Source organism: Lycorma delicatula, chromosome 6 (genome assembly GCF_047948215.1).
Source record: "Lycorma delicatula isolate Av1 chromosome 6, ASM4794821v1, whole genome shotgun sequence".
NCBI classification, from domain to species: Eukaryota; Metazoa; Arthropoda; class Insecta; order Hemiptera; family Fulgoridae; genus Lycorma; species Lycorma delicatula.
Window position 1 is genome coordinate 62,261,266 of NC_134460.1, and position 25,338 is coordinate 62,286,603.

The following is a 25,338-nucleotide window of genomic DNA, read 5'->3' on the forward strand; positions in this document are numbered from 1 at the left end:
TCAATTAATTTAAGGTAACACTACTGCTCAGGGATAGTCGACCTAATATTGGAAAATACGTTATCCTGATTTGATTAATAGTCTGTTGTTTGACAGTAGATTCGTTTAAATATTATTCTAAAAATCAAAAGAAATATTATTATTATTATTATTATTATTATTATTATTATTATTATTATTATTATTATTATTACCGGGATTGGTACTACGCAATCAGTGTTAAAAATAATTCGGAACTGAAAACAAGTGAATATTTTCATTAAGTTAGGTAAAATAAAACTGATAACTATGACGTAAAGTATACAATAAACTTAATTTTTAAATCATGGCACCGTTGGTATATAAGATTATTTACATATAAATAAAATAAATTAAAATTCAACCTTACCGACAATTCGTCTGTGTTTTTTGAGCATTTTCAGTCATTCGACCATCATCAGGAAAAGTTTTCTTTTAACTAAAATTTAATAAAATTAAAATTAACATAAATGGATTAATAAGTTATAAAATATTAAAATTATAACAACCGGTCGTCATAGTGTAAAAGTAATTACGTCCGTTATGTAGGAAAGTTGCAATTGTTATTTTTAAGTATGTCAATTTTAATTTTAATACTTTTAAATTGAGAGAAAACTTTTCCTGATGATGGTCAAATGATCGAAAGTACTCGAAAAAACACAGACGAATTGTTGGTAAGTTTGAATTTTAATTTATTCTATTTACAAATATATAATTAACGTTTCCAAAATTATTTTTACGATCATTAATGAAAGAATATCTACCCGCGGTTGACCAACTACATTTTGAAATTATCAATTTAAACAACGAACGACTTAAACAAATCAAATAAAATACGAGTACATCAAAATCGAGGCTTCATGAGTAGTTTTTAGTGTAATCACTAAAATTCAATAAAAACAATGAAATTATAAAGATATTAAATAAAATAATAAATTTAACAAAAATCATAATGTGAAAAAAAGTTTGTGCAACGCTTAAGAATAAAGCATAATTTTATTTTACATTAAATTCTGCATGTTAAGTATTTTATGGAACTAATAGTTACCTAAACCAGAAAATGTTCCTATCTCATTAACTTTTAATAAAAATTTCTTACGATCTTTGGTTCTTCTATATTAGATACTGAAAGGTCATTTTGAAAATATTACTACACAAAACACTTAAATCTACAGACAACAAAATATGTTGAATTTAAGAAGGGTTCTGCCAAAACACAGTAATATTTTAGTGAATAGAATGTTATTACATTCCATACAGTTTACCACCATTGGCCTATAAAAAAACAGTGAATTTTCTTTTCAAAGTTCAATAAGGATGTGAAGCCTCTATATATAGACAGTCAGTGCTCTTATTTTTTGATGACAGACTATGAAGAAATAGGAAATGAAAAACGTTTTCCAGGCATTTGGAAATAACAACCCCCTTTTTTTTTCGTTTTCAGTAAATTTTAAAGACATGAAAGCTCCATCTGTAAAGAAATTTGTCGTAATATGCAAATAATAAGAAAGAATTTTCTGTAATTCATATAAAATGAAAATTTTGTATGGATTTTATAATCAAAATATCTGGTCATATTAAACTGAAGCATTTTGGTATATTTCCTAACAATTAATGTTTTAGCTCTTAAGGGAGCCGTTCTTAAACCCTCTCTCGAAGATTCTGTAAATCTTAGTCTTTTAAGACTATAACTGAAGAATTTTTAAGAAATAAAAAAAAATTATTTAAATTATCGCTGAAGCTCAGTACAGTAAATTAGCTCAGTACAAAGCTATCTTTAAAATTTATTAGAAATAAAACGAGAAGGATTTAAATATGATCCCGTCTAATTTTAACCTTCATGCAAACGTTTGTTCTCGCAAATCAAAAAATTATATTAAGAGGGCCCCCCAGGAGCCGTACTTTTAAAAAACACATACATTTTTTGGGAGTTCAAATTAAACAAATTAAGTCTATCGAATTATAAATGAAATTAAAAAAATTTCTCATCATAATGGTTTAATATTGTTAATGTTAAAGAATTTTGAAAAAACTGGTTTTAAAAATGTATTTTTTAAACAAAATTATAGGCAACTATAATGGTGTGGGTGATCAAATAAATAAATAAAAAGTTCAACTCATTACAAAGCCTTTTTTGATTAATCTATCAAGAACAAATGTAGATGAAACGAAAGTTTCTTCTTTTTTTATGTTAATAATTCTTATTTTTCAAATTTAATTAAGGTAATGATAGGATTTTTGATAATTCTACCTACGCTTTTGAAAATTCTTTCCTCGCTGTGTGAAATTTTCTATAAATCACCTAGTAACCTTCCTTTTATGGTACTACTTTTTATATCGCTTTTTTTTAAAAAAAGAATCCATTTGTTACCCATGTTTACCTATTAAAAAAATAATAATAATAAAATTACTATTATTATTCATTATAAAAAAAGGTACCAAAAAAATGAAATGAGTTCATAAAAAAAAGAAAAGTAAACTAATTTAAAAAAATAACAATGCGGAATAGTAACATACAGAGTGTATCATGAAATTCTCCCGGGACTTTCATAACCTATTTTACTCGTGAAAATAATGAGAAAAGTTTTTATAAACATATGTCCTAACATGCTTCGTTTGCGAGTTACGGCTAGTGAAAGATTTCGCTCGGATTTCAACTACCTCGGTGAAGTGAGATCTTACTAAAAGTTTTATGACGTTAATTAAGGGACAGAACTATTCTGAAACATCATAAAATAGATCCTAGAACCATATATGCAATACTTCTTGAGAAATCTTGGATAAAACCCAATAAATTGGGGTAAGACCCCTGTTTTATAAGTTTGACGTGTAATAACATTGTGAAATGGGTAATAAACATATAAAACTATTAAAAAATTTTGTAAAGAATTTAATTCTGAACAAAATATTTTAAGATAAGTTGGAAAAACGAAGAAAAGTTAGATTTTATTTGGAAACACCACACTAGTACTGTCCGTAATTCGGACAATTAATTTCCTCACAATAATGTATTTTTGTTTTGTATACAATATTTTTCATCCATTCACAAATGCATAAATCGGAAGGTGTTAAATCAGGCGATCTGATGGCCAGGAATGTGGACCGATCCATTTCTCAGTGAAATGATGATTTAGGTGAGTGATAACGGTAAAACTGAAGTGAAGAGGCGCGCCATCGTGCTGGAAGTATAATTTGCGTCTCGGCACTAGAGGAAAATCTTCAAGCAGCTGCAGTAATTCTTCTTGAAGATAGTGCAAGTAGAACTCAGAATTTAAGCAGCCAGGTAATATGAACGGTCCAAACAGCTGATTGTGAAGAAGGCCGCACCATATATTGGTGCGGCCTTCTATATATATTGACGCTAAAAATCTGTATTAACACGTTCCGTACGGTTGTTTGATATTAACAGAATTAGTTGTAAACGGTTCTTATCCTCTGAGTAAAGAGGTAAGCAGTTACAAAACGTCTGATCTTGTCCCCGTCGTCAAGAACGTACACTTTTACAGTGCTCTATTGGCGTCTACATCAATCTTTTGTAGCTACGCCGTTTCGTTTACTAAACTGTGCTGTACACTTCATGAAGTATTTATTTATCTTGCCCGTTCTCGACTCCGGCAACTAGAATCGTGGTTAGAGGCAATAAAAAGTTTTTGAAATATTTTCTTATTATTTTATCCAAAAAAAGTATGACATATTCTTGTAAAAACTTTTTGTTATTATACAATACTTTTATCAATAAACAAAAAAATCGTCATTAGTTTTCATTAGTAATTATCATTAGTGTTTTTTTTTCTTTTGACAACAGACTTTTATTAAGAATAACTCGGTAAATACATTTAAAAATCAAATTAGAAAAATTTCAATAATAATCATTATTTTGTCACTTGTATTACTGTCACTGCTAAATTCACTTTCAGGTTCATAATTCTGGTCATAATCGCTGTCATCACTACTAAATGGTTGACTTTCAGAGTCAGGTTGCATCAAAGCTAATGCAAGTAACTGCTTTCCTCGTGAAGACATAATCTTATTTTATCTAAATAACAAAATGACACTAACTAGATCAATGGTTATACACAAACAGAGTAGCAGCATTGCAATATCATAATTATTAATTGAACGATCTGACAAGAATCATGTCTGTATTCAATGACCCTATATAACGCAAGACGTAAGAGCCATGAAATATAGTCTTCTAAAGTGCATGAATGATCATGTCTGCGTGTTTTCGTTGTTAACTCTAAGAGCAAGAGCCGTTATAAATCTATAACTTCATAACATAAAATCGGGTCTTGGCACTACGCACAAGAATATGATATGCAAAGAAACGGCAATTGACCTCAGGGTAAAGAACACAATAATCAATAAAATTATGAAAATATTAACACTATATTCTCTTTTAGAATACGTATAACTAGTAAGAAAAAACAAATAAAACAACCCCGCTTTTTTCTTTAAGTTATACCAAGAATTATGCCCGTCACTAGTAAATGAAATTTTCTTGACCTCGGGGCCAAAAACCGTAAAGAACGTGTTAAAACTTGCTTTCCACCGTTTCATTATGATTTACTTCTGCCATGTTTGCTCATTGCGTAAATTTTTGACGTCATCTCGGGTGAAATTTGCCTCTTCGGTAAACAAACATACTTACAGACTTGTCGATTTGTATTCCACCATTTGCAGGGGAAGCGGACCGTCTTGTAGATTTGTAGATTTGTTGTAGACTTGTTGTTGTAGATTTGGACTGGCTGTTTATGATAAGGATAAAACTTGTTTTGTTTAAGTGTCCTTCAAAACATCGAATGCGAAACTCCGATCCGCTTAGAAAGACGTCGTGAACTGACGACTAGACAGCGCTGAACTGCAAAGATAATAATTTTATCCATAACAGCATCGTATTGGATAAATAGTTCGTAGCTGTACAAATACTAAGTAATGAACCTGTTTCCCGAAGGTTGCGAAAATTGGCGGTAATTGTTTTGGGTACTGCAATCCTGCGATTTGGCAAATTTATTTCATATCCTACTGCAGCAGCTGTAGCAATACCATTACACATACCCAAAGTGAATACAATATAAGTGTATTTCTCTGTTTTAAATAAGTACGGCATTACTTCAATGGCAAACCGATCACATTAAAACTGAAATTCACAGAAACCTTCGCTAACGACAGCACAGTTCACAGAATCCGACATTCTTAATGTACCTTACAATTTGTTAAAAACACTAATACATTATTATGCATTGTTGATCAGCTGCTGTTATTTTATTACCAAATTTGAAATAATAATTCTTAAAATGATTTATTATATTTCTATAATTAATAAAATAATTATTAACCAATTAATTTTTATTTTATAATTGTTTTTAAAATCAAATATTTTAAGATCCAGTTTTTAAAACATTTTAACAGTAAATTTTGTTTTTACAAATTTTTCACGTCATCAAAAAAAAATTTGGTTTTTGTTTACATTACTAAATATTTTTGTAAAGAATGTAGTTAACGTACTGTTTTGTAAATAAAATTCGAATTTATCTAATTTTCTTTCTTTTATTCAATTTATCTTACAATATTTTATTTTGAATTAAATTCTATCTACAAGTTCTGTTTGTTATATGTTTACTCATTTAACAATGTTATTATACGTCACACTTAAAAAAATAGGGTTTTACCCCAATTTATTGGTTTTACCCCAGATTTCTCAAAAACTACTGCATATAAGGTTAAGACCTATTTTATTCGATTTTTCAAGTCAAAAATCATGATAAATCTTTAATATTATCCTTTAATTAACTCCCTAAAAATTTCAGTACCACTTCATTTCACCGGGATAGCTGAAATCCAAGCGAAATCTTTCACTAGCCGTAACTCGTACACGAAGCATTTTAGAACATATTTTTATATGAAGTTTAAAGTTAGAAAATTATTTTCACAAATGAAATAGGTTATGAAAGTCCCGGGAGAACTTCGTGATATCTGTATATTATTCAGCACTATTTTTTTATTTAAATAAGTTCACTTCCTTTTCTTTTTTTTCCCATGAAAATCTATTAATTAATTTTTCTCTTTTAAGACAGATAAAATTTTGTGAAATTTTTTACAGGAGATTCTCTATTCCCACAACATTCTGTTGAACGATATCACCACTATATAATAATTATTCGTTTAAATCAATTTTTTGAGGTGATAATATTAAATTATTATTATTTAATTAAAATTTTAGTAGTGGGTGTAACTAATCTATGAAGGTGTGGATCTAACATATTTTGTGTTGGGGAAGGGATTGAAAAATTATTATTAAAATGTAGCATAAAGTATAGGCTTTGATAGAGCATTTTACACAGTTTTACTTATTAAAAAAAATATATATATACATATACACCATATAGTGAATACAATCAGTTACATTAAACCGTCTTGCTTACGACTATTTATAAGTAAAACAACAAGTACAAGAAGGAGTTGCTTTCATTAAAAGTAATGATGTACTGCTTCTTGCAGTGTTATGCAGAATGAAAGCGTTACTAAGACTGAATACTACTTTTATTTCGGTGTGTTTGACATGTTAATGTATAGAAATATTTTAGTTTTATCAAAGAAAGCAAACTGTACTTGTTTACTCTTCGGTTTCCTTAAGATGCTTGTCATGTTATGGGATGGTTACTATAGCTGGAAAGACCTTTAACATTTTTTTTTTAAATTGCTTGTTTCATATATCAGCACATATCTAACCATTATGGTAATTAATTATTTTATAATGAAATTATTATATAAATATATAATATTAACTAACAATTATTACTAAAATAAGGTTCACCATTTTTTTTCTTTATTAACTGGTTAATTCGGATTGGTGAACGTAAAAAACAAATTGGTATACGTATAATTTGGTTAACTAAATATCTATAAATATAAATACTCTATTGTAAATATAAACTGCATAATAAATAAAAGTCTGTAAGTGTAAAAACTGCATAATAAAAACTATTTTTTTTTTTAACTGCATTATTTGCAGTTATATTTCATAAAATAGGTTACTGACGATATCATCAGTATCTTTCCCATTTATAAAACAGAAGAATATTGTTAATCATAAAAAAAAAACAGTAATAATTATAGTCTATATACCAGGAAATAAACGCTACAGTCACGTGATTAAAAAAAAATATAACCTTAATTCATTTTATCTATAAATTATATATGAATATACATTATTCATAAAAGGTTAAAAGAGATACTGGTTACACAGCGTGCAGGTTTTATGTTAGTCAATGCAAACACATAATGTGTAACTAGAATTTATTTGACCAAATAATGCAATTCTCAACGTTATTATCAACTGTTAAAAAAGTTTAAGAGCCTGACGATGTGTAATAACCATAAATTAAATTTTATTGAGTTTTTTAAGAATGAACCTTTTTGTTTAATCTTGATGTAATAAAATTCAAACTGATAAAATATTTAATTCTATGATCCTCGTCGCGTGTAAATGAACAATATTTATTTAATGTCTCCACATACAAATATATGACCTAATTAAATTATTTTATATTATATACATATACATATAAATATATTTTGATTTTACTGATAAAAAGGGAGAAAACATCATGTTTTTTCTCAGCTACGCCCTTAAAGTTATAAGACAAGTCAATGTTTTGGCAGGAATCCAAGTTTGATTTTACAACTTTTTTAAATGATGGTTTCTTACGATCAACTTCTTTAACCAAGAACCGTTTTTGTATGTTTCTTAAAAATGACTAATTTCTTTTTAGGTTATAAATAATAACTAATTATTAAATTCTTAAGATAAAGGATACGTTGAATTTTTTAGATTCATTTAATTCTATTTTTAATCTACTTTCAATATATATTTATTTATCATTCAGTTAATTTTTGTATTAAAAAAAGTACAACTCCTAAACAAATTTTCTATAAATTATCAAAATTGAATCAATATTTTAGTAACAAAAATTAATCGAAAAAAATTGAAAAAAGATATAAAAATAATCCTCTAAGATTTATTTTCTGGTTCTTCTGAAAGAACTACAACGACTCATTTTTTTTTTTTTACCGACTTTTAGAAGAAAAGTACGGTATTATTTTCGGTCGCATGATGGGAGTGGGGATGAAAATGAATTTTCTTTACCTTTTGAGCTATGAAGAGTACGAAAATACCATTCAGCTAAATTGGGGTTTATATATATATATTATATATATATATATATATATATATATATAGAGCCTTTGAATAACATTTTATGACTCGAAAATCTTTAAAACTACAGGATCAGTTCCATTGAAATTTAAATATGATGTATTACTCTGAAGTTGTGTATGTGAAAATTTTATGAAACTTGGTCGAATTGTTCTTGTGTTACGTTCAATTTAACGTCAAAATATTTGAGCGGGCAAGTTAGAAGCGTGGATCGTTATGATTCAGCAAGTTGGAACGTAGGCATTTCTTTATCTGCTGTATCAATTGTTGCAATATTAAACCAAATTAATTTAAAAAATAAATAAATAAAATATTAAAGCCAAATTAAATGAACGAAAAGTCGATCTTCTTACGGAAAACGGCACAAGGAAGTTTTCAGTAGGATTTTTTAAGTTTTTAGAAGGATTTTGACGTAGATTCCGGGAAATTATATATATATAGATTCAAATTATATATAAAATGTAAAATCCACAGTCCAATTATCCATGATTTGGCGTTGGAAAGACAAATCGCTTTCTCATTCATAATGTATTTGTAAATTCTATTGTTATTACCTCTTCATTCGATTTATATGAATAATAAAATATTAAACAATTAATGTTACATTTTTATATTCTTAATTTAACCAACTATGTATTTACTGAAGTATATTATACGATACACTGATCGTCGTTCTGCTTATGATTTCAAGTTTCTATAAGATCTTTAAGGTAAATGAAAATTATACGAGTATGGTTGTTATGTTAACATTTAAGTTAGAGTTGCAAGCGGGAAAATTTATGGTTGGTTAACTTTAAATTACATAAAATGCAGTTTATGGTATACTCGTATGTGTTATACGTGTTCCTTGGGGAAATGACAATATATTCAAAATGGACTGTACAGATAAAAAAACAAACTTTTAATAAAACTGTAGTCTCAAAAAAGGTTGGTGTTTGTTTTTCGGTTTCTAAAGATTTCGGCCTGATTTCCACTCCAAACGTAAAATTGTACTTTACCGAACTTCTAGAAAAAAAGTTTCAAGTGGACACCACATGACTTCCTTGTACGCCTATTAAATTACATACACACATCTTTTGCTGCACTTCATTTAAACTTATTTCATTTGAAACGATATCCAGTTCTTTAATTAAGTGGACAGTTACACAATTGCATTGTGGTGAACACCACATTGTATCACATTTTTTTGTGGTGTCCGTATCAGCATTTTATATTAGTTAATATATTAATTTTGTTTCACGTCGCTCAAGTAGTTATGTGGTGTAAGTTAGAACGTGTCGGATGCGTAACCATGCACACATCGTTTCGAAACCGGCTTCATATACATATATTTTTTTAACATTTTTTTTTTTTTAATTTAAATTTATTGATTTATTAATAATTTATTAACTCTATAAGAATTTTTAATTAAAATGAAAATTACATAAAATTTTATTTCATTAATAACTTCTGATATTTTTTCATATTTTTTTTTTATGTTTTTAATGAATTATTATTTATTGTAAACATTTTTTTTTACTATCAGGGGTTAATAATTATTAATAAATCAATGTGTTTAAATTAAAAAACAGAAAGTTAAAACAAAGGAGATGAAGTCGGATTTGAACTGATGTACCTTCCCATGGTACGATCCAAATATTACATTAATTAAAATTTTATTTGGCTGTAACTCTGGAACTAATGAAAATAAATACGATAAAATAAGTAAAAATTCGGTAACTTCAATATTTTCGATTATATATTCAATCTGTTCAAGACTAGTAACGTGAGTATATTGAATATTCATGCGTTCCAAGAAAGTAGCCCTGACTAGTACCCCTTGTACCTTAAATTGTAATAAAATAATTTAAGAACAATCCGAGAATAAAAAAAAATATATATATAAATAAAATAATATTAATTAGTTTTATTCAAATTTTCAACATTTTTGTACATTAAAATATAATTTTTATTAATTGAGTAAAGGAATAATCGAGATAAAAATAATTAGGTTTTTATGAAAAAAACTTTTTTATAAAAAAAAAAAAATAAAATTGATGTAAAATTCGTTAAAAGATAAAATAAATTAAGTTCATCTACCACAGATAAAAAAACGAAATAATTCTAAATCCTGCAGATGAGATTAAATATGACTTTTCCAATAAACTTCGATTTGTTTTGATGTGGATAATTGAGATTAATGTTGGTTAGGTGGAGAATTTATAGGTTAGGTATTTTTTACAGTGCCTTCGTTCACGGGTTATACCATATGGTATATGTACAATACGTATTGTATTGGTGTGCGTATACGTGCGGGCGTGATCGCATTATTGGCGGTACCGTTTAGTTACTAGATAGATATATTTGGTTATATTACTGATAGACGACGCAGGTGGATAGGTTGGAGGTAGAGTATTTGGTATCTGCTGGGGAATGGATCGGAATGATTTAACGTAGACGAATTGCGGATAATTCTGAGCGGAGGTACAGCCATTTATTGATCGTATCGCGTACAACCTGACAAGTATTAATGGTATTTCGTAGAGGCAACAAATGCATTCAACTCGACGCAAGCAATCCTTGCTTAACAATAAAGCTGACGCACTTTGCTCGTTCGCCATATCAGAATGATAGCAAAGCTATAGTATATTATATTATACGTACATAATAATTATATGTACGTACATAATAACTACCTTAATCTAGGACTTGAAACCCTCTCAAATGTACCATTATGATACAAATATATTACCCAAATATAGAATCGTTCGGATTAATTCTTCTTTTTATTTTAGTTTTAACTAATTTACATTTTTCTTGAAATAATAAATCATTAAATAGAACTGCATACAAAATGTACAATAAAAAAAACAATGCAGTCAACATTGTTACGTTATAAAAATACTCTTACCAGTTTCTTATATCTTTATTATTATTATACATGAAAAATAATTGTAACACTTAATTTTTGATCGTCCAATTTCGCAAGAACAAATAAAAATTATTCAAGACGTTCATGTACCCGTTAAATTTATATCAACTCTAACATTTATCAAATAGCCGACTTATAAGAAAAAAATAAATAAATAAAAACTATATTTAAAAAAAAAGTGTTTTATAATGCAGCTTTACCGCAAATGTCCCTTTTTGCAGCTAATGGCCCTTTTTAATAAAAGCGAAATATGTACAATCAATCTTATTTCTTTTTTTTCTAATTTGAAAAAAATATTATAAAGAGGAATAAGAAAATGGTTTAAAATTGGTTTTAAAATAAATGAAGGAAGAGAAAATTTTGTGAAAAATAAAAAGTAAGAATTTAAAATCCTGCCGGCCTCCGTGATGCGAGCGGTAGCGTCTCGGCCTTTCATCCGGAGGTCCGGTTCGAGTCCCTGCCATGGAAGAAATTTTCATACACGCTACAAATCGTTTATCTTATTCTCTGAAGCAATACCTAACGGTGGTCTCGGAGGTTATAAAAAAAAAACATATTAGGGGATTGAGAGTGAATAATTTTATCAAAAAAAAAGGCATGAAAATTTAAAGCAAAACAGAAAAATAAAAAAAGTTAAACAAATAATTAAGAGTGTTGGTTAATAAATATTTTATGGTTAAAATATTAGCACAGAACATTTTGGATGAAGAAATGCATTGAACAAATAAAAAAAAATTATGATAAAATTTTTTTTTTAACTCAGGTTTGGTTTTTTCTATAGATACTGAGAGATTTATTATTTTTTTTGTTATACTTTATATACAATCGGTTTTTTACTTAATTATAATCGAAACCGTAAGTAAATGGATTGAAAAATGAAACGAATGAAGAGTATCCAGAAAGAAACTCAGAGATACTCCTCGTGAAATACCGACACCAATACTTTATATTACTTCTCTTCGTAATGAGTATTTACCGAAACAAGCGTAATAATAAAAATTACAACAAAAATAATAACAATGAAAAAAAAATAATAATAAAATTTTACAATCGGAAATAAATTAAATAAGGAGCTCAACAAAGTGATGTAAAGTAATCAATTCAATACAAACAACAGACAGTAGAACGATTCAGAATTTACTATCATCAGGCGATAGTTTATATACGAATTATGAAAATGAACAAAATTTTTTTGCTGAATGAAAAACCTCGGCTTAAGTTGTTATATATTTTGTAATAACATTTTTTGTATGATTTATTTTCAGAGTTTAAAGCTTGTGTTTGAAGAAGTGGTATGGAATTATTGAAGTGTACAAAAGATTCTACACGTCACGAAAATTCTAATAATTTTTCATAGATTCTAATAATTTCCTGCTGGCGCTAATTAATAAATGTTAAGTATTCCAGAATTACGAGATTGAAAAAAAACTTAAACCAAAGGTAACAGGTATGGTGATATTTTGTACGGTTTTAAATAAAAAAGTATATTAGAATCACGAATCGAGTTTGTATTTTCATTGAACTTTTCAATAAGGCCAAAAATAACTTGTTAACAATGTTCCACTTATTTGAAGGGTATAATGGAAAAGGATTTTAAAAACAAAAAAGAAAAACCGCCATTCCAACGATTTATTAAATGTTTCTCTACATTTTTTGGAAGTATAAATAAATTATTTTTATTATATAGGATATCTGATGGTAGGATCTTCTAAACCAGAAATGACAAGGGATACTTCAAAAATATTCAACAATGGGTTTTTTTTTACCAGCATTTGTTTTAAAGTTATTAATCGAATTTCAGGTAATAATATCTTGCTTATGTTTGCTTTTATCTTATAAAATCAAACAATAATTTACTAATTCCATATTTAGATTATTTTTGTTTAGCTTTTTTAAAGTACCATAATTCGTCCTATTATCTAAATTAATCGATTAATTTTTTAAAGATATTTTTAAATTTTCTATACTTACTCTTTTATATCACAATTGCTAATTTCAGGTAATTACGATCTGTCTGTTTTAAAAAAGTATACAATGTACGCCATTTTTTACAAATCTCCTTGCACTTACTGTCACTCTCAATACAGAAATGATTCTAAACTATTTCATGAAAATCGGATTTCTGATTTTATAGTTATAGGAGAAAATAATGTATATATTTAAACAAAATATATTTCTGACGTAGTTGAGAAAAAGTACGAGTTAAAAATGTAATAAAATACATACAATTTACAAAACACAAACTTTGTTTGTTTTTTTTTTAACCTCCGGAACCACCGTTAGGTATTGCTTCAGAAGATGAGATGAATTGTTTGTAGCGTGTGTGAAAATGCCATGCCTGACCAGGATTCGAACCCGGGACCTCCGGATGAAAGGCCGAGACGCTACCACTCTAAAATGTTATGGTCTGGAATTCAATTAATTTAAAGCACGTGCTTGTAAAATAAAAAAAAATAAATATATAAAATCTTTGTTGACTATTCGTGAAGTATCTCTTGTCATTTCAGTCTTTTAAGATAAATTTTTAATTAAATAATGTATATATTATTAAATAAAAATTTCAAAACGTAATCTAAGTATTGTGTTATATGAAGATTATAAAATAAATGATGCGTTTTTATTTCCCGCTCAGTTATTTTCCAAAAAATGATTATAAGAAATTTAAACTGTTACTATATAACTATTGATGGTTACATGGAGAGGAAGCGATCCTTTCAAAAGTTTACAAATCGTACGCAATACCTCGGTTTTTGTTTGACTCTGTTACAATAAACTGTAATTATAGGATTCAGTAGTAATGATTCTTCAGTTAAGTAAACCATTGGCAAACTACTTTTCCAAAAAAAAGTATGGCCAGATGAAGCAAGCCTTGCAGATAGCAAACCATGGAAGAGACGGCCACCAACCAAATTCACAGGACAAAAATATAAAAAATATCTTTAAAAAAAAAGTGATATTCAGTGTAAGATTAAGTTTAAATTAAGATCCAAACTTTAAGTCCTCGACAACCTGCTACCTAGTTTTTATATAACCAAATAAAAAGTGCATGTCAATTACACATTCCGGCTATTAACACTTACATAGGAGAAGAAAAGCATGTCGTAAGTACAAACTACATATTTACAAAAATAAAGGTAATAATAGGCTAATTTATAAAAAATGTTAAAAAACCGAAACGAGAGAAACTACAATTTTTGAATAAAAACGTTTCTAATGACAGTAATAATAGTTGTTGAATTTCTGCAAGAAAAAAGTTTCAAAATAATAAAAGTTAAAATTATCCTGGATAATCACACGTATTGAACTTTCTGTTGGAACACACACTATAATCCAAAATATAAAATGCTAGAGAATAGATGAAAATAGCCCATCTTATTTTAGGTGAACAGTCTCGCCTGATATGTAAACTGAAATTTGTGATTTAAGCTATTCAAGAGAATACTGTACTCAGTTTGGATGTGATCCACACATCCAAACTGAGTAAGGTGTTTTGTTAATAAAGCTTTTATAAAAGCTAAGCTATACCGCCTCAAATCAAAATACCAAGTAATTCCCCTGGTACATTACAAATGCTTCATAAATAATTACAGATCAGCTACGGTAACAATATTTCCTACACTTCTAAACAAGCTTTAAACAAAAAAATTCCTGGTAATCTCATATTCCACCTTATACGAAATTAGAAAGTCATATTATTTCAAAGAAACACCCAGATTAATAAGAGAATAATAACAAATAAACAAGTAAATAGAGTAGAGCCATTTAATGATTAGATTAAATTTAATGATAGATTTAAATCAACTAGATTTTTAAGTTTTATTTGCTGTAGATGTCACAATCGCCCATTAAACTAATTCAGCTTAGAATTCACAGGAGATTGATTCACGGAATTTCATCTCCCGTGAAATAAATCAGTTACTGATTAGATTTCAACAACTGTAATCAAAATTAAAATATATATATATATATATATATCAATTATCAATATAATAGAAAAAATGCTTGAAAATTTGCGACAATTTAACACAGAACAGAAAAACTTAAAAAAAGAAAAGTTAAAAATAATGGCAAATAAAAAAAAATTCTTTATATAACACAATTAAATATCACATATATAACACCAGAGAAACAGCAGGTATGCTAATAAAAAATGAACTGCTGTTTTATGTGCCTAGAAGGATCAAGGATGAAAAATGTTTGATCAATATAGAAAAATGAGTAAAAAGTACTATAAAAAAGATACTCGTTTATGTGCACTTAAATAACTTCTTTCTTTTTCCTGTTTAGCATCCGGTAATTACCTTTCAGATAATAATTCAGAGGATGAATGAGGATGATATGTATGAGTGTCTTGTACAGTCTCAGTTCGACAATTCCTGAGATGTGTGGTTAATTGAAATCCAGCCAACAACGAATACCGGCATCCAAGATCTAGTATTCAAATCCGTGTTAAAATAACTGACTTTACTAGGACTTGAACGCTAGAACTCTCGACCTCCAAATCAGCTGATTTGGGAAGACGCGTTCACCACTAGAACAACCCGGTAGGTGAATAAACGAGTATCTAGAAAATTCAGGTTTTCTGTGAGTATTACAACAATCTCATCAAAATAGTAAAAAAAAAAAATAGTAAAAAAGGAAAAAAGAAACAAAAACATAAAAACCCTTTTCACTTAAACCAAAATATCACGCTATGTAATACGAAAGCAATTCTGTTATTATAAATAGTAAGTAAAATTGCCGACTAACTATTATGATATTCATTTTGTAATCTAAATATCCCAGGATCGATCCCAACACAAGTTCAATTATATTACTCTACCAATGAAATTCATAATTAATAGTAGTGTTTTGGATTATATAAGATATCTCTAACATAGTGCGAGAATGTACTACAAACAAATTGTCATTTTCTTTAGCCCTTTTACCTTACAGAAAAAAAATGGGTTAAAATAGTTAACATTAATTGTAGATGCTAAAAAACCCTAATAATCATTACATATTTACAATAAAAATTTATTTAAAATAGTCAGTTAGTTACACACGCGAGCATGCGAGCACACACACACATACACACACACACACACACACACACACACACACACACACACACAGAGAGAGAGAGAGAGAGAGAGAGAGAGAGAGAGAGAGAGAGAGAGAGAGAGAGAGAGAGAGAGAGAGAGAGAGAGAGAGAGAGAGAGAGAGAGAGAGAGAGAGAGAGAGAGAGAGAGAGAGAGAGAGAGAGAGAGAGAGAGAGAGAGAGAGAGAGAGAGAGAGAGAGAGAGAGAGAGAGAGAGAGAGAGAGAGAGAGAGAGAGAGAGAGAGAGAGAGAGAGAGAGTTTCTCGCTTGCTATCTCTCTCTCTCTCTCTCTCTCTCTCTCTCTCTCACTCTCTCTCTCTCACTATCTATCTATCTATATATATATATATATATATATATATATATATATATATATACACACAAATACAATAATTTGAATGAAATAATAGTTGCAGATATATCTTAATCTGAAATTTCCTTTATAAAATATATGAGCCCATGATTCATGTCCGTGACTGGGTGTAAATGCAAACATTCGTGCAGTTATTTATTTAAAAATTCTATATACACAAATAGATTGCTGTAATAAACATCAGCATTGTAAAATAATAAGTTCTTCAGATAAATATTTAATTTTTAGAATGGGAGCTAATCATACTGAATAATCCTTTCCCCTCAGTAATCACATGAAAATTGCATGAGAATTAAAATAAATTACATTGTAAAAAAAAAATATATATTTTTTTTTAAATAACTTTATTAAACAATAACTAACAAAAATTTAAGATCTCAACGTTGTTTTTTAAATAATGTTATTGAACAATTACAAAACTAATTCTAACATAATCGCTTAAGATCTCAACGTTATGCATGAAAAAAAAAACCTTTATCCGAGTATTTGCTGTAAATGTTAAGCCAAACAACATTTATTTGAACAATAAACAATAGTGTAAAATCTGTTTGCTTTACTGAAACATGGCAAGGTAGCAATAGAACAAATTATTGCATATCTGTATTAAAATATATTTCGTACTGTTATTCTATTCATCTTATCTATTAAAATATGTAATTAATAAATTGTATAAATTTTCTATTTTATTAATCCTTTAAGAAGGATTTATGGTCCAAGAAGAACACAAGAAAGCCACAGATTGAGATAAAATAAAGAGATATAGGAAAAATTGTAAACCTAAAAGTAACAACAGGAAAACGACGTCTAAAATTGTATGGACACATGATCCGATTGATCCAATCAAGGCTAAACAAACAGATTTTCAATAAACTCTGGAATTATAAAGGTCAAGGTGTTTATGTTAAATAGATGAAACAAATGCTCAAAAAGTTCAACGTTACAGAAAATTACTGTCTAGTTCGAAAAGAAAATTTTTGAATTAAAGGTTCTTAATGAAAAGAAAAACTTAACAGCGGGGAATTGACTGAAGAAAGAAGAAAGCCAACCAGTCCGAAAGAATGAAGAACTTCTGGAAGAAATAGAAAGAAACTACATAAAATTATATTTTCATGGTCCTTGAAGGCTTATACGTGCAGAAAAAAAAACGGGTTTTAATAATCAGAGTGCAATAATTAGAATAGGATATTACGTATAGTTTTCGTATGTTTAATTTACTGCAGTGATAGAACAAGACAAAACACTCTTCTTTAGAAATTAAATTTCTAAAATAAAATAGAATTATTCCTATTTAAAAAATGTCCTTACAAGGAAAAAAAGTAAGAAAAAATCTATCAGATCTTACTGAATTGAACAGTCAATTAATTTATTATAAATAAAAAATAAAATCGTTTGAAGATACACTTTTCATGTAGTTTGTTACAACTAACTTCCTAATGCTTACTGATTTTAATTACAGTTTTTTACGTTAATATTTTAATATTAACAAAAAAAATAAAATTAAAGTCTACTCCATATTTATCTTTGATTATACATACAAAGAAATATTCGTAAATAAACGAACTCAATGCTAATTACCATAAAAAAGACCAATAAAATTTAGTTTACTTTTAAATAAATTGTTAAAAAAACACTAAAACTTAAAAAAAAATTGTTTACATTTATATAAATGAATTTAATGCAAACATTTTCCTTATTTAAGAAATAATTTATAACGCAAATTATCGTATTAATCTAAATAATTTGAACAATGTTATTATTGTTTTTATCCTGGGTATCGAAACACGGAAAACAAGTAAAAAGATAGGAATGATTGAAATGTGATGTTTAAATAAAAAAATTACGGAGTGAAACTCTGTGCAATTACTCTGCATACATATGCAGAAAGAGTTTGGAAAAGAAAAAAGCTTATGGCAAAATTTTGATAAATGAAAAACTAGGTTAACGGACCATATATTAAATATTAATTTCAGATAAGTTGGTAGTATGAAGTTATAACATTATAAAAGCTAAAAGAAAATAAAACTCTAGGCTACATGATGTAGAATATATAAATGTTTTCAGTTTAAAATTATTATTAAATTAATAGTGGCAAAATATATATATATATATATATATATATATATATATATATATATATATATATATATATATATATATATATATATATTTATATTCTACAACGAACAGAAAAAAATACAGTACTTATATTTAAATTTCCTTCCATTTTTCTTTAACACAGAAAGGTTATTAGAGCTCCTTCTAACTTCTGACAGTTTGTGTATCCCGGATGTATTAACCCCTATCTAATCTTAGGATAAACATTTGTCTCTGCATCTATTGTGTTAACAGGTATTATAGCTTACTCCAATTAAATACAGGGACATTAGACTATACCCAAGATGATCAGCTTCTAACAGTAAGCTATAATAATAATAATAATAAATTTAATTAATATTAAATTAATTGACTAATCATATAATTACACAATTTCAATCAATCATCTATGCAAACAATAGACTAATATGACATTTCTGAAGCGTGAATATTATATGGTTTCAAACAGAAGTTTTATGATTAAGATTTATGTATGAAAATAACCACTTCTAGAAATTATTCGTATCAAAAATTATTATAATAACAAGCTAAATAACAGATAACCTTTCCTGAAACGGTGGTGAGGGATAACTATCGTATATGTACATGAGTTAGCGTGTGCTCAGTCAAAATAACATAATCTACAATAGTTACATTACATCCTTACTGATGAGTAGAAATATTTTAATTTTATTGAAAATAAATTAAAGGCAATGAAAATCAACTAATTTAAGTCGTGGATGAATTAATATTTATAAATAGAAACCTGTTTAAATATTTCTTTTCATTTCGGGGATGTACGGTAAATATCGTAAGAAATATAAGCTTATAAAGGAAACGCTTCATAAGCACGAGAAGCAATCCACAGTAGAAGATATGTTATCTATGTTATTAAGAGATTGTATAGTGCTTTTCTCTCTGAGTTATTTAATTTTATATATCTTTCAAGTTTATCAAAGTGAACATACTGTATCCGCTTTTTATTTTATTTTTAAACATAACATAATCCTAACTAAAATAAAAAATTGTCAAAAAATTAATCATAACTAGTAAATTATTTGTATTAAAACACTATTTTCTCCTTATGAAAAAATAAAAGACAACTTCTTCTCAGGACGTAAATAAAACATATTAACAATTTTTGCGCTTCACTTTTTTAAAACTTTTTAAAAAAGATTCTTGTAATGAAATTAAAGTGACTAGAAAGTAAACTTACATTTTTTGTTTTCTTAAAAACTAATGCTGAGATAGCATAGACTACGGAAAGTAGAAAAATTTACTAAAACATTTCATAAAATTATTAAATGGCATTCTATGGTATCAGACAATTACTACGAATATTCTACTTTTAGATTCCTTAATTTTCATAATAGTAACTTTATGTAACATGTTTTAAAGCTCATGAAGGCATTACATTTTGTATTTCAAAAGTTATTTGCAAATAAAAAAAATCAATCTCTTAATTTAAAAAAAAGCATTTAGTATTTTATCAACTGCTAGAATAATATTCACAAGATGGGTAAAATGAAATTATTCAAATTTTTTTTGAAATCAGATCGATAAAAAGAGATTAATAGATGAATTCGGGTTACATAAAAAAAAGTTAAATAAATAAAGGATTAAATAAAAAAGGATAATAGAACTCGAATGATTTAGTTGCATGTCTTATGATCAAAACAGGTAAAAAAAAAATAATTTTTAGGTTACTCATAATTCTAAAGCAGAAACATCAACTGATTTTCTTTACTCATTTGAAGGTTTTGCCAACTAAAAGAGTAAAAAGTTTAAAATACCTAAGTAAAATGAGTCATGCTACATTAATCAGCAGGGAAATAATTAATTGGAAACAGTTATGAAGAATTCTGATGTTTCTCTTTAAAAATGATCAGTTCTAATTAAGCTTATAAGAGTTGGTTTTAACTTGTAATATTAAAGACTGTTTAAGAAGAATTTTAAAGTGTATAATTTATATTAGATCTACCAAAAAGATATTACACATAGGTTAGCTAACACTGAAATTAATATATAAAATTAAGTTTATTATACTACTGAAGATAAAATTTACATAACTTTTTCGTTCTTTAATAACAGTTATCTTTATTTTCTAATTATGAAATATTATTTTTAGCTATTTTACTAACTTATGTTGTAATTATAATTGATAATTTGAATAATAAATAATTTTTTATTGATAACATATTTTAATAATAAAAAAACAGTCATTTGTAATAAAGCTATTATAAATAATTTAACTTATATTATATTGTAACTTATACATAACTTTAAATGAAAGAGTATCGTTTGATTTTTTAACAAAGCTAGAAAACGAAGCAAACAATAAAATAATAAAATGTGTTTAGTTGAATGAAGAAGGGATTTAGCAAAGAAAGTATATATACAAGTATATATCAAAGGATTTGTAAAGTTACAAAATCAAATATTGCTGTTACTGAGATTTGACGTGACCCAGATATAAAATAAATAAAATAATATTCTTTAGTTCAACTGAGAAAATACTTTTCCTCTGATAAAAATTTCTTCATATCATCAAAGTTTAAATGATTAAATTTTTATCAATAACTTTTCAGAGCAATAGTAAATTAAAAGTAAATTTTTTTTTTTTCTCAGATATTTCTCCTTGGGGCCGGACCTGCTTTGATTACGAACACACCCTCACAGGAAAATGAGGAGAATTCACCCTTGTACTTCTTTTTCCATTTTTGTACAAATAATAGTTACTAACATCTTCCGTACAGCGTGACATGCCCGTTTTGGTCTGCAGCATAGTCCGCAAAATTTTATCTCAGATAAGCATGCCGAATTCTCTCATGTATAATTATCTTTTCTGCAAGAACCGGTCCCATGTTCGCACTCTGTGTTCTGCTACGTCATCCTTTCCGCAATAATTACACTCGGCTGAGGGTTTCACTGCCCTCAGGGTATGCTTAAAGCAACCGTGACCGGTCACGTACTGGGTCAATTCGTACTTTAGTTCATCGTGGTTGCTTTCCAGCAATTGGCTGCACCAATGATGCAACCAGTAGTTGCTCACCTCTTGTGGTCCAGGATCTCCAATCTGTATCTAAATCTGCAGTCTATAGGTCCTCTCTTCGCCCGTGATAGTGCTGTAATCACAGCACACCCAAAGGGAGACAGCCCTGTGCATCCGGTTAAGAATTTCCCGGGCTCTCTCGTTTCTCAGCGTGATAGATCATACTGGTGCTTTGTACAACACTTTCAGAGCACCACCAGTGACAAAACCCTCCCCGCTTTGATATGCCGGACCCTCGATGTTGTTGATTAACCGACCGATGGCGGCTGTTGTTTTCTCGGCCTACTAAAACACTTCGATCACCTGCTTCAGGAACGTGGTGTTTGTATTTATCCATACCACGAAGTACTTCACCGCAGGAGAAGATTGGACAACCGTTCTTCCGACGCTAAAGAAATCTCCCAATTTCTTCAACACCTCCTCGACATCGTTACCAGTTGAGTCTTCTAGAGCGAAAGCTACACCCCGATTACCTGCAGGCGGTAGATGATCCCATTTTTCGCCTTGTTCGCAGTGTCCTTCACCGTCCGTTCTGACTTTGCCGTCACAATCAGCGCCAAGTCCGTTGCAAACCCGTTCAGGACTATCCCTTCCGATAAATTATAAATAACTAATGCTAAATTAATTTTCTTGTAGTAAATTGCAAATCAGAAAACAGATGAAGCCTAATTTTACAAACATTCAAGCTCATCAATTAAAATAATGCTCATTTTAAAAAAAGTGGATAAAAAAATAAACGAAAATTTTCAAAAATTTATAACAGTTTATTTTAAGACTATATTTTCTGAATCTAGTAATCTAAAACATTCTGTAAGCATGTTCGTTAGTTAAAAACATATGTCGTTAAAAATGCCGTAGGAAGTTAAAAAGTATGTAATTTAAAAACATTATTGAAAACTGATAATGAAGGAAAAGTACCTGATTTTCAGTCCATTTTTTAATTTGTTTTTCCCAGAGCAAAAAATTTAAAACAATTTTTTTCTAAGAAGATATTCTCACATATTTAAAAAAAAAATAAACATATAAATAACATGTCGTTATTAATTAATTATTTTGTGCAACGGGTTCATCGCAAGAATCAAGACCAAACATTTAATACGCTTTTCTTTTACTTAACTACTGTAAAGTCTCAAAATAAGTGTTATAAAGCTATTAGTTATGAATAAAAATTTAAAAAAGAATTTTTTTTAATACAAGCCACGTTTTAAATTTTTATTATTGCATTGATCAGAGACACAGTAATTCGAAATTCAGATTCTACTTTCCTTTGCGCAGATCCATCATTTTACAACTGCATTTTAGATTCGGGTTATCTTGAATGAAAGTTATAATGTTTAATATTCTACTGTCGGTAAAATATTTTTTTTATGAAGTTAAAAAGTAATTCATTCTCCATTTAGTACAGTTATTATAAAACAAAAGGGAGCTTAGAAGAATAAAATAAATAGACGACTAAGAAAGGATTTATTGTCTAAAACACTACCTACAACATTAAATTACGGATTTAAGTTCGTGCAGAGTAATGAAGTTTCATCTATTCTAACAATAGATACACTCTGGTATTAACATAATGTACTTTGTATACATTTTATTACCAATCTATTTATTTACAATTTAAACATTTTACAAGTATTATTCCTCATTTTATACTATTACATCGAAGATTATAATCCTTGCAGCTGTAGATTTATAAACATATATTAAAAATAAATAAATACAAATATTTCATAGTGAATAATATGTTTACCTTTTGTTTTCATAAAAATAGAAAAATTAACCAAACACAAATATAAAAAGAAATCAATATCATGGAACTCCAGGATTAGATACTATAAAACTAATAAAATCCGAAACCTTGTACGCAGCTGAAACCCTAGCTAAGAAAATAGGAATTCTAGATAAAGTAGAAAAGGAAGAAAAAATAAGGAAAATATTTGACCCAAAATTTTAAAATGAGATAAGACGAATCTTCAATAAAAACTGAATCTAAAGATTGGAAAACTCTAAGACGTCATGAGAAAATAAGGAGAATGAATTTTTGTAGTCATATATTTAACGTCAACAATAATAGAACTTAACAAAAAAATATTTGAATTTTTCCAAAAAAAAAAATAAAAAACTAAGAGTAAATGGTTCAAACAAATCGAAAAAGACTTAAATTAATTAAATATTACAGATTAAATAACAAAAAACAGATACTATTTCAGAGAAATACTAAAAGTAAAGATTCTAAGAAAAACCAAATTCCAAAAGAGGGTTGAAAGTTTCAAAAGAATGGATGAATGCAACCTCAGAAAGAATGAAATAATATTAGATAAAACGGAAGGCAGACAAAACACATAAAAGATCCAACATACCCCAAGTGGGTAACTCGAAAAAAGTTACTGTTATTTATACATTTTATTCTACGTTTAATAATAAGTAATTTCTGTAACAAACCTTAATAGTCAAATTCACATTATTTAAATAATTAAAAAAAAAATACGTTAAAAAAACAAAAGAAACTAAATTTATTTCTATTTTTAATACATATTCTAGAATGATAAATTTAGGGTGGATTCACAGTATTGGATTACAAGGCGGAATCTATTCGTAACATATATTTTTTATTTTTTTATTTTTTATTTATTTCATACTTCAATTTGCTTGCTGTTTATTCAGACTATACCTAAATAATCAGTCAGTGATAACTTTCCATTGTTTTACTAAAAACCGACAAAAGTTATTTAAATAAAAATTTGTTCAATTTAATTTGTATAAATACTATGTGTACACATTAATCCAAACTAGACGGATAAATGCGAACGAATATGAGGTGTTTGTTCATAATAGTAATTATTCCTTTCATTCATAACAGCATTCATTCATTACAAACAAGAGCTTCAAGGTCCTTTACGATAAGGTACATTCATTTTTATTCCTCTAATGTACACCATAACTTACCAGGTATATATTCTAGGTATTAAAAAATACTTAAATATTCCGAATTAGTGAATAAATTATCTGATCATGACTGGTAAAGAAGAACAGGCCTACTCCGAAAAGCCTAAACGAATCTACATATAGCATTCTCAACAAATATATAATTAACACAATAGCTACTATGCGTTTATATGAATCTGACGTAATCATTTCCTTTTTACACAATATTTTTCAGTAATTTCTTATTACATGATATTAACGTTTATTTTCAGAATACTTGCTTGTTGATTACGTTAAATAACATTTTATTTATTCTATTTTGTATTGGTGAAAGCTTATTATCGTACTTGTACTAAAATAACTCCAAACAGCCGGTATAATGCTTTGGTAAGCTAGCTCAATTAAACTATTGTGATTTCGATTTCTAAAATTATTTGAATTTTTTCCTCTACAATTTCACCAAATCTCGTTTTTGCTATTAAAGTATATGTAGTATATTCGAGGTCATAACAACACAAATTATAGTCGAATTATCAAATAAATAAATAACAATTCAATTTTAATAAGATTAATATATCTTTTCTCAAAAATATAATTTTTAAATAATTTTATGATGTTTAATATTAATTAAGGCAGAACAAGATGTATTCATGTAATGAAATATACTTTA

At 27.7% G+C, this 25,338-nt stretch overlaps 1 protein-coding gene across 1 annotated transcript in view; it reads left to right on the forward strand.

The window, feature by feature from the left end:
* Positions 1 to 12,584, forward strand: part of kek1 (leucine-rich repeat, immunoglobulin-like domain-containing kekkon 1 protein) — a 136,673-nt gene extending 124,089 nt beyond the window's left edge. The window contains exon 2 of the mRNA XM_075369949.1: positions 12,413 to 12,584. The gene's annotated coding sequence lies outside the window, so the exon portion shown is untranslated. The remainder of the gene's footprint in view (positions 1 to 12,412) is intronic.
* Positions 12,585 to 25,338: the final 12,754 nt, after the last annotated feature.